The sequence below is a fragment of the Phragmites australis genome, chromosome 16 (assembly GCF_958298935.1).
Source record: "Phragmites australis chromosome 16, lpPhrAust1.1, whole genome shotgun sequence".
NCBI classification, from domain to species: domain Eukaryota; kingdom Viridiplantae; phylum Streptophyta; class Magnoliopsida; order Poales; family Poaceae; genus Phragmites; species Phragmites australis.
In genome coordinates, this window is record NC_084936.1 from 4,602,440 (window position 1) to 4,610,793 (window position 8,354).

Consider the following 8,354-nt stretch of genomic DNA (forward strand, 5'->3'; position numbering starts at 1 on the left):
AAGATTTTTGGAGCAACAGAAGACCAGTGTTTTGAATAGAGAAGATGAGAAGGAAAATTGGAGCTACGAGTACTGTTCATAGCGGGTCCACAGTCAACCTCTCGTTCGGACGAGCTAGATAGCGATAACGAGCGACTCCCGTTGGGTAGATGTGGCCAGCAAATTACTTCGGATAGCGAGCGAACGAAAATACCGAGGAAGATAGTGATCCGGTTGGAGTCATGTTTTTCGTCCTGCTCGGTAGATGTGACGATGGATGCGAGTCCTTTGGAGTTTCTCTAAGGTCCAGTGGCCAGAGCCGATGGGGATAGGAAGGATCCCTTTGCAACAACAAAGGAATGGGTTAAAGGCGCGTGGGATATGGAGAATTAGACCGTAGCTGAGGAGAAAGGCTAGTTTATCCTTCGTGGTTGCATGAATGGAGCTTTATATAGGCTAACATGTGTCTTAAACTATTGCAACCTTAGAAGTGTGCAATTTATAGGTAACGTAGTAGTGTTTGTGCTACTACTGTTTGAGTTTGAAATAGACATATCTGAATTCCTAACTCGTTCACCCTCTAGTTTTTGTCTTTCCTTTTGGTCTGAAGCTCTGCCATTGCTAACTTGGTTTTGACAAACAACAATGTAATGTCTAGCTTTTTGTATCCTTGACTTGACTTGTCCCCTAAGATCTCTACTCATAATAATCCTATCCAAATAAACAATTACTAGAGATAGCATCCTAAATTAACCCAAATATTAAGATACTTAGATAAGAGACAATCTAATCTGCCGCTGCATCACGCTGTGCAGCTGCTGCTGACTATGAAGGGCTCACCACGATAAATGTTTTTCATATGCAACAAATGGCAAATGCATATAAATTAACAGTGATGATGGGGTCGAAGATAAATTTACAATATCATTATTAGATTGCAAAGGAGACTATTGTACCTGTATATTGCCTCAGCAGGCAGCATGCCCTCCTCAGTTGTACTGTAGGTATCCATTATATCATCTAGTATGGTGAAATAGGCTATCATCTTCGTTAGTATAACTCGTGAAAGAGAATTTTGTGCTCAGGGTATGCTCCTGTCATCCAGAAATGCATTTCAACTACTATTCTCTCTCGAATAAAACATAATTTGTTTCAACATTAAGCTGCTTCCACCATCTGTGATGACACAAAGGTGAATATGTTGTGTAATTGACTTAACTGAAGAGAACTTTAAAAATCAAAGTTTGAATTAACTTACATTGTGATCTTTTTTAACTCCTCACAATAAAGAAGTTGAAGAAGTTTGAAATTGAATTTTGCAAAAAGCTCTAATATGGCCTCATTTGTGCAGCCTCCCTTTCGTAAATTTGGATATAATTTCTTGTTTCCAATATTCTAACCCTTCGAAAGAGAGGTACTTCTACCTCATCTGCTAAAGTCGATTCCAAAGAATCTAATGCAGCTTTAAGCTGGCCTCTAGTGAATATAATGGCTTCATCAAGTACTTTCTCCCCATGTGTCCAAAGGTATGCTGCATTATATAAGCTCAAGAGACTTTTTCTATCATCAGCAACAAAATTTCCTTCCTTATCTTTAAAGTTTAGAAAAACATTTGCAAAGTCAAGCAAGTAAGGAATATTATTAGTTCTTTAGCTCCAAAAGTATACAAATCAAATACAACACGTCAAAGGTTTTATTGGACTGGGCACATTTTACCATGATAACTGCAATTTTACTTGCATGTCTTGGGATTTGAGCAGTTGGAAATAGCTGATGGTACATTAGTGCATAGTAGCTACATACATGCTGATATACGTATTCATAGATATCTATGTTGATAACGAAACCACTTTATCCTTTATATACCAAAGACCCCAAAATTGGTACTGAAGTAATCAAATGAAGCATGGACATCAAAATAGCATAAAGCATGATAAACTGTATTATGATTTTGGTTAATAATGTTGACAGCTTCTTAATATACTTTTCAGTGCACTTTTTGTGGTTTTACGTAGTAAGTTGTAACTGTAGTCTATGATTGTCTTTTAAGCATTTTTCCTACTAACATCATAGCCATTCTTTCCAGATGACACATGATAGCCATTCTTTCGTAGAAGATAAAATCGCAGTGAAACTAAATTCAAATCTTTATCATCGTAATCAGAATTGTAAACAAAGTTCAACAGCTCGTCCATCTCATTCTCGTAGTGATTATCCAGTCCAAGCCGTTGCAGTGTGATTACAAGATCCAGTATTTTTGGTACTTCATTTGCGCCCTTCAGCATCTTCCTAACTTGTTCTTTTAACACTTCGGCTCTTTCTGCCATGTATGCACGCTGCACATGACAAGCAAGTATACCAGTCAGTTTTGTGGATCAGAATGTCATGTACCATCATTCTGATGCCGATGTTACCTGATGTGCAGTGGGTGGCTGGAAAGTGGCGAAGAAATCACCCCACAGACTTGGGTGAAAGGTCGGAGCCTTTCGCAGCCCCTGAACATCATTGACGGAGCAAACTGAGGCGTAGACGCCATCTTCTCGATATCTATCTGAATTAGTTTTCTTTGTTCTTCCTCTTGCCGATTACTGTAGTATTGCGGTGTACTTATAGGCTAGGGAGAGCAGCAACATTACGTTGCCGAGCGACCGCGCCTCAGCATGCAGCTAGGTACGAATTGCATACAAGTCAAACGATGCTTGCATCCATGCAGGCACAGACGGCTGTAAGATCCAATGAATCTTTCTAAGCACCTTCCCGAAGATCCCTTGCTCAAATTCGGCTCAATTTGAATCGGACGATCTCAGGCAGTGGGTTGACGTTGACCTCGATCTCTATTTCGAGTTTGAATCGAGCTCTGTAGGAAATGATATGGACTATGGCTTCGCGATGCTTAGGTGAACGCGTTTTTGCGATCTCTGGAAGAAGTCCGGCTCAGTTACGGGCAGGTCGACGCGGTTCCTTTCGTTGTTGTGTTTTTGCCGGACAAGAACAAAAAGAGAGTGAGATGAGGAAGAAGGAGGCGGCGAGCTGGGCTGGCGTGAGAGTGCACGGAGTTGGGCTGGAGCGGAGGGTTGCAGCCCAGAACAGTGAGAAGAGAGCGGGTGAGGGAGAGAGTGGGGTTGGGCCATCTCGGGCCGGAAGGAGGGGTGCGGTCAGGCCGGTGGAAGAGAAAGGGAGACAGAGGGTGGGTTGGGCTGAAGAGAGGCAGTCTCGGCCTAGGTTTAATTTCTCCTTTTCTTTTCCTTTCCTATTTCCTATTCCTTGTATTTGCATATACATACATGAATATATATATATATATATGTTATTTAATATACACTATAAATCAAGCAATTCATACAAATATAAATCAACATTTTCAAATAAAATTTAAATCCTTTTGTTTATACTTATATAGGTATATGTACTTACTTAGGTTTTATTTATTCTAGTAATTTATTTTCTTTTGTATAACATTAATTTTTATTTACTCTGAATTTGGGTTGTTACAAAAATTCAGCATTGTTAGCTCGCCCTATGTCTCAATCGGAGCACATGTTTGATGCTACTTCAGTCGGACGGTCAAATGCCCTTGCACTGCGTTGGCAGTTGCCACACAAATTTTGGAAATTTTGGCTCTCTCCAGCGCTAGACGCACGGACATGTGCCAAGACGAGATGTCCTGATCGTTCCACCCGTGTGTGGGTATGAATGAAAAACCGATGTGAAAGCCAGGGAGACGTACCCAACTCCATCGTCACCATCTACGCTCATAAACCATGAAAGCCATGATTCGGTAGTGTACACCTTTTAGAAAATTGCCGGACGACCGCTGCCTCAGAATGCAGGTACGAATTGAAGTCAAATGATGGTTGCATTGCATGCAGGTAGTGAACGCTGTACGACGAGTATGCCATTTGTGTTATTAATTTCCTGCGATAAACATTGGACGTAGCATGGGAAACAAACGCGAACAAGATAAATCCATTGCGTCCTCTTGAAAATATGCCTGGAGCATATACGAGTTCTAGGATTCACTAAATATGAACATGAACATATGTCCATCTTAAACCCAGGTGGCTGCTAAGTTAACAAGTGAGCGGAGGATTTCAGGATATGACACTGGTGGCTATTTAGGATTTTCTAATTTATGTCTCACTGACATGTGTCCCCTGGCCCATGAGATATAAAGTCACGGGTCCTGAATTGACACTCTATCTAGCGTCATATCCTGAATTATTCCCCAGTAAGCAGGCCCCAAACCGCAGCGCCACTGGCCAGGCTTGCTCGCACCGGCAAGGCGGCAACACAACTTTGATCTCAAGCTTTTCTTCGAACACGGCTTAAAAAAGTAATAGAGTGATCAGCATGCTATGTGTTAGGGGTCGCCATCAAGACCCTGACGTCCTTTTAGCTCTGTCAGTTTAAACCCGAGGATCATCAGGTTTAGGATCTCTTCTAGACCCAGGGCTCTGGAAGGGTTCCGGAGGCTATGTCTTTGGCGTCCTGGTGACCCTCGGAGTTGTCGGCCTTTTAGAAAGGTCAACCAGGAGGAGCCCGTAGGTCACCCTCCACTTACAGGGAAGTGATCAGCATTTAATACCAATCAAGTGATACAGTAAAGAACTTATATCTTTATCAGCCTTATATGGACATATTTGTACATTCACACTATGAATATCAGTATAAATACAAATCCTCGACCACCAAGCCAAATGGGTAGATTTTCCTGGAAACAAGTGGTGTTCTATCCATCTCCATTTCTCCTTCAAGCTTGAGTCATTCCGGTGAATTGGCTCTCGCTGCACTTTGTTCGTGGAATACATTTTCTTTCCCCAACATCTATCCATCCGTGGTCTTTCCCCAAAAGCTGGCACCGTCCGTGGGGAGAGAATACGTGTAGAAGCAATAGGAGAGTTATAGGATGTAAGATATACCGACTAGAGAGGAGTGAATAGGTGATTTTATAACTTGCGAAAACGAACTAAAAATTACTAGAACAATAAGAAACAACTAAGAGCTATGTCAAAGTTTGCAATCCTAAGGTGACATATAACAATTTATATTCTAGAAAGATAGATTGCATAAGGTAAACTGCATGAAAGTAAATAGCTCAACAATAAAGTAAATAGCTCAAGAGATTACACTAGAAATTTATCCCGTAGTATCGGTGATTTGCCAATCGCCCTTAATTCATGTTGAGGAGAGTTCAAGTTTCTAACCGCTTCTCTATCAAGTATCCAATTCTCTCATGGAGAAAGGGCTCACACCGAGCAACTTGATCTTAAGCAGGAATAGAGCAATGAACTACTCATGTCACACCCGGTTTAAAGACCAAAACCAGATGTAAACTATATGTATGCCAGGATCAGTTATTCATACATATAGCGACTTCATTAGTGTAACAGACACAGTGTTTCTTATTACAACGCTAGAATATTACAAAATGACCACCACGGGTCTAAAGAAAAGAACACCACAGCGGAAAAAGGGAACGGCACAGCCCCAAACCAACAGGCAGCCGACCGAGAGGTTCCACAAGCCTAGAACTCGGCGCCATCCTCGGGGAAGTCATCCTCAGGAAAATCTTCAAATGCGTCACCTTCTGAAACAGCAAGCGTGAGTATTTCCAATACTCAACAAGTGGGGGAAAACAAATGAATCAAATATGGTGGCTTGAGACAAGGTTTTCCTAATCTAGGGTTTCATTTGCATAAAAGCTGGTTTTTAGCCCTGAACTACGGAAACAAATTTTTATTTTAACCGAGAAAAGATGCCAAAGGTTTTCTTTAACCTCCGGGAATTCAACCCAATTCCCAGACCAAGAAAAACACCCACCCCGACTAATCATGCGAGGGTCCAGGCTGCTCATAACCGTGAGCACGGCTGAATATTCAGTTTGACACTCTGCAGAGTTTGTGCACTTTACCCACGAGTCGTGATCTTCTCTGTTGCCGGCACCTGATGGTACCTTACACACTTCCGGGGTGTGCGCCAAGAGATCACTACGAGGCGTTTCCAGAGAGTCTCCCAGAATGCACTTGCCCACTGAGGTTTCACCGCCGTACATAAGTGGAGTAACCCTCCACCCCAGAGGCCCCCTCTTGTGCCGGGTAGAATCGGGAAGTAACCCTTCCTTATCTACACATCCGATTGGCTCATACAACCCTGGGAGAACATCTAGTTACTAGGCCAAGCCGTACCATATTGGTCTCGTGGTTGCCTTGTTTGCCATGGGTGTTCGCTCCACGAACCGGTCCTTAAAATGGTCTGGGCAAGACCTCCAATAACCCCATAAGGGTATACTACCCAACAACCAAACAACCAACCATGTCGGGAAAAGTACCCCTTTCTTGCCCAGAACCCCAATTATCACCGTTGTTAACTCCCTTAACAACATTAATTTTCCATGATATTCTTCCTATATCAATTCTTTTTAGTTCATAACTCAAGATTTATCATCCTACACGCTACATGTTCATCTAAAGCATGGCTAAGCAAAAACATGATGATCTTGTATGGATAAAGCATCTATATCCAACACTAGTATTTGCTATTCTACCCATTTTTGTAAAGCATCATGCATATTTTGAGAAAGACTACTTGATGTAAAAGCTGGGTTTGCAACATGGTCAAGACACTTGCCTTCGTCGAAGTGTTGCACAGGTCCCTCAAAATCTTCCTCTTGAAAGTTGCCGAACTCCTGGACTGAATCGTCTACACGAGCACACAATCTAACATGAGAACAGTACACCAAACATTCCTAAAACTAGAGAAAAACCCTATAAACAGATTCTACACGTCGCTACGAGAATATGAGCGCAAAGATCGCCTAAATCGGAGCTACGAGCAAAAAGTTATGAGATTTTGAAGATTTAGGGGTTATTCTGCAAATTATTCTTATTACCAGAGATTAAAACCGATTATTTTTATACTGAAAACGGGTTTATTGCGCAATGCTGATGTCATAAACCGGACATCAATTATTTTGTGGAAAAAAAAAGAGGGGCGGTGGACCGAGTCCACCGAGCGGTGGACCAGCCGAGATCCTTCGGCCCATGGTCCACCAAGGACCGATGGCTCTGGACGGCTACGGGCCGGCGGCGGGCGGCCGGGGGACGGCCGGAGTTGGCCGGGAACACGCGCCGGTGAGCGGGAGGCTCCGACGAGCGGTGGAAGAGAAGGAGGGAGGGGCGGCGAACTCACCCCGGGCGTCAAGGAGACCGGAGAGGCGCTGGAGTGGTCGGGCGACGACGAGTACTGCAACGGCGGTCGGCTAGGCGGCGGAAGGGGTGCTCCGGCGACCGAAAGACGACGGCAAACCGAGGAACCGACTCCGGAGGATCCTGCGAAGATGATGAACGGGTCAATTTGGCCGGAGGCTGTTCGGTCATGAAGAACGGTGTCGGCGGAGCTCCTCACCGGAGTTGGCAAAGAAGAGGATGGCGACGACGAATTCGGCGAGGAAAAAGAGTGGGAGCTAAAGCAAAAATGCGAGGAACTTTGCCACGGAGAGACTGGTGGCTTAAATAAAGGAGAGGAGGAGTAGGGTGGCCGGAATTGGAAGAGAAAGGGGGTGGCAGCCATGGATTAATGGCCGACGGTTTTCCTTGCTTTAACCGCGCAATGGAGAGGGGAAATGAGGGGGCAATGGCCGGGGAAACTTAATGGGGCTTTAGGGCTCGGATCCGGCAGTTGTTGGGAGAGGAGAGGTCGCGCGAGGAGGGAAAACGGCCGACGGCCGTTGGAGCTTGGGCGCGGCCGGAGGAAGGAGAAGAGGAGCCGGGGCGCGGGCGGGGCTCGGCTCGGCGCAGGCGGCTTCGGCTCGGGGCTCAGCGGGCCCACACGGCAGCGAGAGCGGGCGCTGGCTCAGGACTCCGGTGGGCCGGCTCGGGGAAAGGGGAGGTCGGCGGCCCACACGGGAGGGAAGGAAAAAAAAAGGAGAAGGGGGAGGGGGTTTGGGCCGAGGGAGAAGGAGGATTCGGCCCGAGAGCGCTTTCTGATTTTCCAAAACTTTTTCCAATTGAATTTCAACAAATTTTCCAATGGGGTTTTAAAGCGGCGAAACCTAGCGAAATTTTGCAAACTTTTTCAACCCAATAAAACCTTATTGCATCTACAACGGCATGAATGCAATCAAACAATTATCCTAGGCCATGTTAATTTTAGAAATTGATTTCCTATTGAGCTAAGTTGCAACACCTGAGTTAATTCTAAGAATGTTTTAAATTATTGCAAAAATTTGAATTTTTGGGTGTTACAAACCTACCCCCCTTAGGATGAATCTCGCCCTCGAGATTCGGGTTGATCTTCAAATAACTGCGGGAATTCTGCCTTCAGATCATCTTCTCGCTCCCAGGTTGCCTCATCTTCCGAGTGATGACTCCATTGAA

The 8,354-nt window shown here is 44.4% G+C and overlaps 1 pseudogene; it reads right to left on the reverse strand.

The window, feature by feature from the left end:
- Positions 1-895: 895 nt before the first annotated feature.
- Positions 896-3,878, reverse strand: LOC133896061 (beta-sesquiphellandrene synthase-like; annotated as a pseudogene).
- Positions 3,879-8,354: the final 4,476 nt, after the last annotated feature.